Source organism: Lagopus leucura, unplaced genomic scaffold (genome assembly GCF_019238085.1).
Source record: "Lagopus leucura isolate 7727_CA_CO unplaced genomic scaffold, USGS_WTPT01 32723-0_obj-0_obj, whole genome shotgun sequence".
Classification (NCBI taxonomy): Eukaryota; Metazoa; Chordata; class Aves; order Galliformes; family Phasianidae; genus Lagopus; species Lagopus leucura.
This window is the reverse complement of record NW_024967769.1, coordinates 5,484-14,323: the sequence shown is the minus strand read 5'-3', so window position 1 is coordinate 14,323 and position 8,840 is coordinate 5,484. Positions and strand designations below refer to the sequence as shown.

Here is an 8,840-nt window from a genome sequence, read left to right as displayed (position 1 = left end):
ACCCTCTCAGGGTGACCAGAAGCATTCCCTTGCAGGACCAATAGAGCAAAGGAAGTAACCAAGGTACTTTTGCAGGAGATTATTCCAAGGTTTGAGTGTCCTGCAACAATACCCTTCAACCAGGGAATTCATTTTATTGCAGAGATTGTCCAACAGGTTAGCAAGCATTGGGAATAAATTGGCAATTGCACACAGCACACAGACCACAGGCGAGTAGTCAGGGGGAAAAGATGAGAAGGAAGCACGCAGTGCACCACTACTTGGCCTGGGTCTTCTGGGTCAAAACTGCTTAGATTCACCTAGAAAAGAGCAGATGCACAGAGGTGAGTGTCAAGCTTTCACTGTCCAAGGAGGCAATGGCTTGGTTTTGTTTTTCAAGCAGGCTTGAAGCAGCATGCATGATGCTCACCATATGGAGTTAGCAATAGCTGTTTGCCTTTTCCACCTTAGAAGAAAAAGGGCGAGATGGCAAGGAATGAAAGGCAAGTGAGGTCAGCTTAGAAAATCCTTAGAAGGAAAACAAAGATCTGAAGAGCATTGCCCTGACACTGCTGCCCAACACAGATGGATAAGCTGCTTCATTAAGGCCAGCTTTTACTGTGGGGGTGGAAGGCATCTGTGCTGTTGTTTATCTGCAGTCAGGAATGTCATATCACCTTTTTTTCAACCCACATTTACTCTTTCACAAAAGAGTATCAACTTTCTATATTTGTTCTGCAAACTCGGGAAGAGTAAACTGCAGAATGCTGACTGCTGCAGAGGACAGGTTGGAAGACAGCTGCTCGCTCATCATTCCACGGCTGCTCCTTGCTGGATGTGCCTGTGATAACTGGTTAGTTCCTGACAGCAATCCCCTCACAATGGGGAGGAAAGCAGCACTTGAACAGCTGGTTTTACAAGCACTAAACAAGCACAACTAAAATGCTCAAGGGAGACTGTCTTAAAGCAGTCACAGAATGTACTTGTTATACTGAAGACTGAAGGACATTACTTCAAGTTGGCATCAGGGAGAAGATAAAACTCCCCACTGGCCCACACTTCAGGATTTGTGGTATGTTTTTCTGCAAAAATGCACAGTTGCTGTTTTTAAATTTGGAAAGAGACAGTAAAATATACATGGAAAGAGTTCAGAAGTCAGACTTTGCAGCTACAGAAAGACGTTGGATGCTTTCTTTTTGTGGGAATGTTTGTGGAAAAGTGACTTTATGTAGTTTAAATGTCTGTCTTCTGACACAAAAGCAAAATGGAGCCAGTAATGTATTCTTACTTCCATAATAACAGCATCAGAAGGAAACATTCTGAGATTTCTTGTAGGGGTGCCCATGTGCTGTCTCTCAAAAACTACTCAGGGGACAGACACGAGATGGGTGTGCTCTGCCAGCTCCAGATGTGGAGTTAACACGAGATTCATTTAGGAAAGATAGGGGTGAACTGAAGATGTTATGCACAGGCTTGAACACTAGAAGGAGGTACAAGCACACTGAAAGCATGAACTCTATGCTGCTGAAAAACAGTTTTTTGAAAGCTGGATTTGCATCCTTACCTGCCAGGGCTATTTCTGAGGGCTCCTGGGATTGCACTGCAGTTTGCATTCAGCCACAGAAGATGGATTTCTCAGACTGAAGCAGGAACACCAACTGCCAGCTGCTGATTTCTTCATCTCATTTGCTGGACCTTTTATGGAGTGACAGAGAAAATGGAGTGAATGGTGTGAGTTGTGGTACTGGGTGATGGAAGAGCTGAATTGAGCTCTTGCCAACAGCTGCTTGTTCCCAGCACTGCCTGGTTTCTGCTGACACAGACCTTAGAAACTCGGTCTCTTTCAAACAGTTGAGGATGTTTCCATTCTTATAGTTCAGCCCTGAAGTCTTGCTTGTTAATTTCCTCTAAAGTATGCATAGGAAGATGCAGTGCAGGTGAGCAAAGAATCCACAGCTGTACAGCACAGCATCTAAGAGATAGCTTTTATTCAGCTGGCAGGTGTGACTGCTGTCTGGGGAATTGTGCAGCAATAAAAGTCATTCAAAAGCATCTCTTACTCTTATGTTAACACATTATTGGCCTCATCTCACTGCCATGTTTAATTTCCAGTGCCGACAGGTCTGTCCAACACCTCTGCTTAGAAAAGAATCACAATTTGTTTCAGGCACGTGGTCCTGAAATCTGGAAAACCCCACTGTTTCCGGGTGCAGGCTTATCCTTAGAAATAGTTGATCTAAGAAATAAAATACTGTATATGTTAGCGGAAAGTTTTAGAAACATTATTACTGAATTATGTGATTAATTCTTTCTTGCAAAACTGCAATAGCTGTTAAATGTTCCAAACAATGCGAGTACAGTGTGTCAGGGATTAAAAGACATATTGTAGAGTTGTTCTGTTAGGATAAGAAACTCCCAGCAAAAGAAAAACAGATTTAGCAAACATCAAAGCAGCCAGGGCCTCTGCACGAGGCCGGACTGTGTCACCCCGTGAGAAGGTTGGGGCATGCCAGGCAGGCACCAAGATGCTCATCTTTGTGGAAAGAAGGACAAGCAGATATCTGCAAAACAATGATCAGGTGTGGAATAAGTTAATTAATTAACTACAGATTTATGCTTGTGCAGCAAAAATTTATGTTTGTCCAGCATTTCCATGTTTAGTGAAGCGTCGAGAAGATTGTGAACCTGAAGCACTCAGCCAATGAGGAACCAGGAGAGAAAGAGATCAACGTTGGGGATAAGGAATGAAAGATGGTACTGTTTTCTGGGTGCGCTCCTCCTTGCAGGACGCCCGCCATTGCGAGTAAAATCGTAAACAAAACAATAGGGCGCACCCTGAGGCCCCGCCCCTCCGCCCTGCCCTCTGCCCGCATTCCTCCTACCAACGGCTTCGTGCTGCCCCGCCCCCAGCCTCTCATTGGTCAGCGGCAGCACCGCTGGCTCCGATTGGCTGAGCCGCTACACGCCGGAGCTGTCCGTCAGCACCGAGACGGAACCGCGGCATGACGGGAGTGGTGCTGAGGACAACGGCGCCAGAGCCGGGAGGGATGGAGAGCGGCACCGGGACAGGGAAGGGCACCTGTCAGCCATAAACCACCTCCGTGTGGGGTGAAGGGCTGGGAATAGGACTGGGATATGGGGTTGGGGTATGGATATGGGGCTGGGATTGGAGATGTGGGACTTGAACATGAGGATATGTGTGGATACAGGATGGGATATGGGGAAGTGGGATATATATAGGATGGGCTGTGGATATGGGATGGATTTGGCATCAGTATGGGAAGAATATGGGAGGGGACTGGGATGATAGTGTGATGGGATAAGGATATGGAATGGACATAGAATGGATGTGGGATGGATACAGATATGATATCCATCGCCAATCCCCACACAACCCACATCCCCCAGCATCCAGGCCTGTTGGGGTTATGGGGCTACAGGGAGCTATGGGAGAGATATAATGGGGGATAACAGAGAAATAGAGGGGTGATAGGGGCTATGGGGAGCTGGTGAGGACTGTGAGGGGGTTAGGGGGCTCCAGAAGGCTGTCAGGGTATAGGGACGCACACGGAGCTATGGTGGGCTGTGGTAAGGTATTAGGGTTTTGGGGTATATGGGGCTATAGGGGTGGATATAGGGGGATTTAGGGTAATAAAGGGCTTTGAGGGGGTTACTTGGGGACACAGTGCTATAGGGAGCATTGGGGTGTTTTGCGAGGGTCTATATGGGGCTGTGTGGGAGTATAATGTGGGCTATGGAAGGATGTGGGGCTAGATGGTCCAGATATAGGCCCAAATACAGGGACTGTAGGGGATTATAGGGGGAGATGGGGGAATATTGGTGGGATATATGGTTGTAACAAGGTTGTGAAGTGATACAGGGTAATACAGGGCTACAGGGGGCAGGAGAGAACTATGGGGAGAGATATAGGGGACTGGGGGAGGATATAAGAGAATATGGTTCTATGAATGTCTGTAAGGGGCAAATAGGTGGGACAGAAGGGGATATGGGGCTACAGGGAGCAGTGAGAGGGCTACAGTCATGATACGGAGAAACAGGCACAACAGGGGTCTGTGGAAGAGTATAGGGGGGATATAGGGAGATATAAGGTTATAAAAGGCTGTAGGGGGGCTTGCATATGCTACAGGGAAATATAAAGTAATATGGGGCTACAGGAAGGCTATAGGGTAATGTGGGGAGAGAAGGATCAGGTAGAGGCCCAAATATCAAGACAATGAAAGGGATAAAGGGGGGGGGGTCAATAGCTGGATACAAAGTAACTTCACTGGGCTGGGGAAAAAAAGAAACAAAACAAAATAAAATTAAAAGAAAAAATAAAAGAAAGAAAGAATAGAAAATAGAGAAAGAAAAAAAAAAGAAGAAAAGAAAAAAGAAGAATGAAAAGGGAGAAAAAAAAAAGAAAAGAAAAAAATAATATATGAAAAAAGAAAAAAAGAGAAAAAATGAATCCCAACCTACCCACAGAGTGAGGCAATTCAGCCTTGTGTAGAGGCCCTGACTTCTTTGATGTTTGTTAAGTCTGTTTTTCTTTTGCTGAGGGTCTCTTATCCAAACAGAATAGCCCTACAGTGTGCTTTCTAGTCCATAATACTATACGTATGCTATTTGCATCATTTTAAAAACTATTGCAGTTTTGCAAGCAAGAATTAATCACACAATTCAGCAACTATATTTCTAAAGCATGTTACTAACATACAGGGTATTTCTACCTTTTCACATCAGCTATTTCTAAGGACAGGTTACAAAATACAAATACACCGTGCTCTACTTCTTCAGATCAATTCCCCTTTTTTCACATCTAATGCAGAAACAGCATTCCATTCCTACACGCCCATGAACACACAGCTGCCCCAGCTCTGCACCCCGTTCCTGCAGCAGGACAAGTTTTCCTGCCTGGCCAATTCAAATGCGGGTTTGTGCAGAGCAGCGGCTGCTCTGAGGCTTCGGGAGCCGGGCGCGTGCCCGGTGTGCAGTGACACTGCCCATCTCCGAGGAGCTGCAACCCAGCACCCCTACAGTGCGCCGAGTAACCGCGCCGCGCGGCGCATCTCTCCGGCAGCTCGGTGGCCTCCAGTCCCGCTCCTGCCGCTCCCGGGGAGCTCCGGGAGCTGCTGCCACTTACAGCAGCTGCTACGGCTCGGCCACGGTGTCCCGAAGCTGGGCCACCACCTGTTCCCTGCTCCCTGCTCCCACCGGGCACGCTTGCTTCGTGCGACTGAAGCAAACTGCAGCGAGTCCAACCCATTTAACTCCAAAAAGAGCAATTCCAATATGCCCCAAAGCCAGAGGAGAGCTTTGATCCCACCAGGGGACAGGGCAAGGACTTTCACCCTGGCCATCCCGTCACTGCATAAAGACGTTGCTCATAGAAACATCTCCAGTCTGGAGACGGCCAAGGCATGGAAGAAACACAAGCTAGTAACCTCTCTGCATAGGGCAGAAGGTGGAAATCAGCATTGCTCTGCACAATTCCCATTGTTCTGGTGTAAAAACATGCACAGATCATCCCCAGGATTCCAGTCTCCTCCTTTTTGAGAGATGCTTAACATTCAGTTCAAACCTGTGGCAAATAGGAAGTGTTTGTGCTCATGTCCAGTCCCTAGGAAATCAGTGATGATGTCAATCAGAGAACAATTACTGCAAGGCTCAATGGGCTAGGTAAGCAACGGGTTCTTCAATCATTTTACACATGGCCATTAATAGCTGCAATTTCTGCACTTTTGTCTGTGTTTTACGTTTATGTTTTTACTCATAAGTCTCTCCCCCTCTCTATCAAGTTCAACAGCATCTCTATTTCACTCTTGCAGGAAAGGGCCACTTTCCACATAGCCATAGCTACTTAGCAGTGGATGAGCAATCAATTTTCCTTCCACACAATAGTAAAGCAGTGCATTCTCATGTCATTCTATGTTTCTGCTGAAGAAGCCTACTGACACCACAGGTAAGACCACAGGGGTAAAGGAAGCTGAGTCAGGAGAGATCGATGGGGGCTTAAAGTGGGGTGGGAATGGCAGCACGTAACACTGAACTGAAAACCAGTGCTCTGAGAGCAGCTCAGAAGGGCTGATATTCAGACGGCCCTCTGACTGTTTGTGCTCACCTGCTGCAGTGATTTCAGTGCCTCCACTTGTTTTCAGCTATTTGGGACCTTGGGACGAGGGATTTCACATGAAGTCTCCAGCAGAGAAGAAGCCTGAAGAGCACTGACCCATTTGCATCAGCTCTCGAAGAGTTTCAACCCCGTCTTTTGAGGGATCACATTTCCATACTTACATACACACCCCCTGGAAGAACATGTAGACACCGCGGCCTCCATCGGGCTGTGATGCACTTTCCATCTATTATCAGACTCCTGCAAATACACAGCAGTCACTCTGAGGAGGGACTCTGTGCATTAAGCAACTCCTTGGTTCTTACTCTGGCAACCACCATGCACTGTAGCTTATTCTAGAACTGGAGCAAGTATGCTTGCTCGGCTGTTGCTTGTTTCACCTGTAGTATGGAGCTTTTAGGCAATGGCATAACATACAGACAGTGCTCACAGAGCCCAGAGCACCTGTTTTGTGCTGGAGCCCAATGGGGGGCTTTGCAGCACAGATCGCTCTCAGCTGGTTCCATCCTGCACTGCATTCCTAGGGCTGGCAATGGAAATGTGCAAACCTCGAGGACTCATATTCCAAAAGACAACCAAGTTAAGTTACCAGTTCACCAAAGTAAGCTTTTTTCCCCTTTTCCCATTTAATTCACAAGTCTCTTGTTTATATGTTTTTTTCTCCTCAGGATCTTCAAAGGATTTACATAAAGAGAAACAACTTCAATGGCGGTGAATTCTTGAAAGCTAATTTAAGGTGTTTTTCTCCACATGACAGCCTAGCTATAATAAAGTTTGCCAGCAAAACAAGACATCTTTCATTTAGAAGTTTGATATGTATTTATTCTACTGTACTATAGCAAGAAATTTGACCAACTCAATTTCCTTTCTGCTCCCTGCTGCTCTGTGCTGCAGAGCCCTCTGGGCAAGACTCAGGGAGCATGGGCCAAATGAACCAGCTGCTCAGCCGCCAGTGTTTCCCGGCCAGCACCTTTCCTGGAGAAGTCCCAGCTCAGCTGGTTCCCAGAGCTAGGCCTGTGTGCTTCTTAATAATATTATGTCTGGGTGGTTGTTGGTGGTGATGTCAGTCCTCACATCTGTTAAGCTTCACACTTGGGTCAACGCAAACGGTTTTGCAGGTCATCCTGGCTCACCAGCACTCCCTGCACTGTGGCACCATTCCTTCTGACCCCTTCGTTCACTCCCTTTATCAACCTGATGATGATTGCATGTAACTCCTCCGTGGTATATCCAACTTCCCAACAAACAGGGAAATGAACCAAGGGTCCTATCTACTGTCCATTCGATGCGGTCACAGAAGAAATCCATCAAGCCCTTTGCAACATGATGTAGTGTCATGGAGTCATTAATTGTGACACCAGTCCACCAGTTCCATTCGACACATGGCTGTTGGAAAGCGTCTAAGCTTTGATAAGAGACATGTATGTGCTGGGGTTGCCCCGCTTGTAGTTCATATTGTGGGCTACCCTACACACACTGCTCTCTGAAGTCCTATAGACTGTATCAACATCTGAGCTGGCCAAATCAGTTTTCATCCTGAACCATTTGGCCTGCCTTGGAGATGCTCAAATGGAAAATTCTATTTGTGTTTAACCTTGGAGCAACGTGCAGAGTCGCAGTGTGGTACAGTAATACCTCTGCCCAAATTGAGTGTTCAGTTCAGCTCAGAGCTGACCGCTGGACAGAGAATCTCTATGATACGAGAGAACATATTTGCTGTATATATGGTCTGGGCAAAACATCAAATGGTCTTTGAAAACACCACCTGGCAAGTCCACATGTTGTCAATTTGGACGAGACATGCTTTTGGAGAGTTAAACAAGTCCACAAGTACTGAAAATGGCACTGCAACACCAGTTAGTGCTTGATGTGCTGTTACTCAAGGCTTAGCAGAGTGCATGTGGCATGTTAGATCGAACCAGAGGGTAATGTGTTACTGTTCATAATGCCACAACCTCCATAGAAGAAGCCTTAGATAAAAGAGATGACAGAGCAAACATCTGAATTGTTCCACTCTCTGCTGATATAGGTTGGTTTGTTTATCAGTGAGGATTAGTACATTAGTTTAAGAACGTGAATACTAGTTCAGCAAAAGGAATCCACGAGTGATAGTTCTGAAACCTTTCCGTTTCAGCTCAAGTGGGCGAATAGTCTTGCTTTCCTAAATAATTTTGCGTTAGGGCCATAATAGAATAGTTTTATCTTTTGCCTCAAAAGGTGCAAGGACATTTTCCTTGGGCTCCACATGCACTGTTGTTAAAAAGTGGCTCACCGTGTCCTAAAAATCAATGGGAATCTTCCAAATGGGGCAAGTGGATGGCAGTGGGTCAGAAGTCTCAGTGGTAAAGCTGGTAGTGGAAAATGGGGAAAAACAGGTGGGCACTTGACCACCCTAGTTAGCACTGGGCGTCCAAAGGGACATTAGCACGTATCTGAGTCCTTGAAAAGAATGGATTTGTATGCCAACGTATTGTATGCCATACTGCATATGCATGTCAGAACTGTTCAAATGTAGATCCTGAACTCTGAGAGGGTGTGCTTGCTTGTCATGGCACCTGGTGCTGCTGTGAGGAGTAAAGCAATGGCACTTTCTGCGTCACAGTGGAGTTAGTTTTCTTCCCAGATTTCAGATGACACTGCAACCCACAGACTGATCTGATGGGTTCTCGTCTGGGTCCTGGTTTACCATCCTTTAACAGACACTGGGACTCACAGGATACAGAAAATG

The 8,840-nt window shown here is 46.3% G+C and overlaps 1 long non-coding RNA gene across 1 annotated transcript; it reads right to left on the bottom strand.

The window, feature by feature from the left end:
* Nucleotides 1-77: 77 nt before the first annotated feature.
* Nucleotides 78-2,266, bottom strand: LOC122193297. Its single transcript, XR_006182866.1, has 3 exons — nucleotides 1,804-2,266; nucleotides 1,544-1,674; nucleotides 78-299 (listed from the first exon to the last, which is right to left on the bottom strand). It is a non-coding gene; the product is annotated as an uncharacterized LOC122193297 (long non-coding RNA).
* Between the last annotated feature and the right edge of the window lie 6,574 nt (nucleotides 2,267-8,840).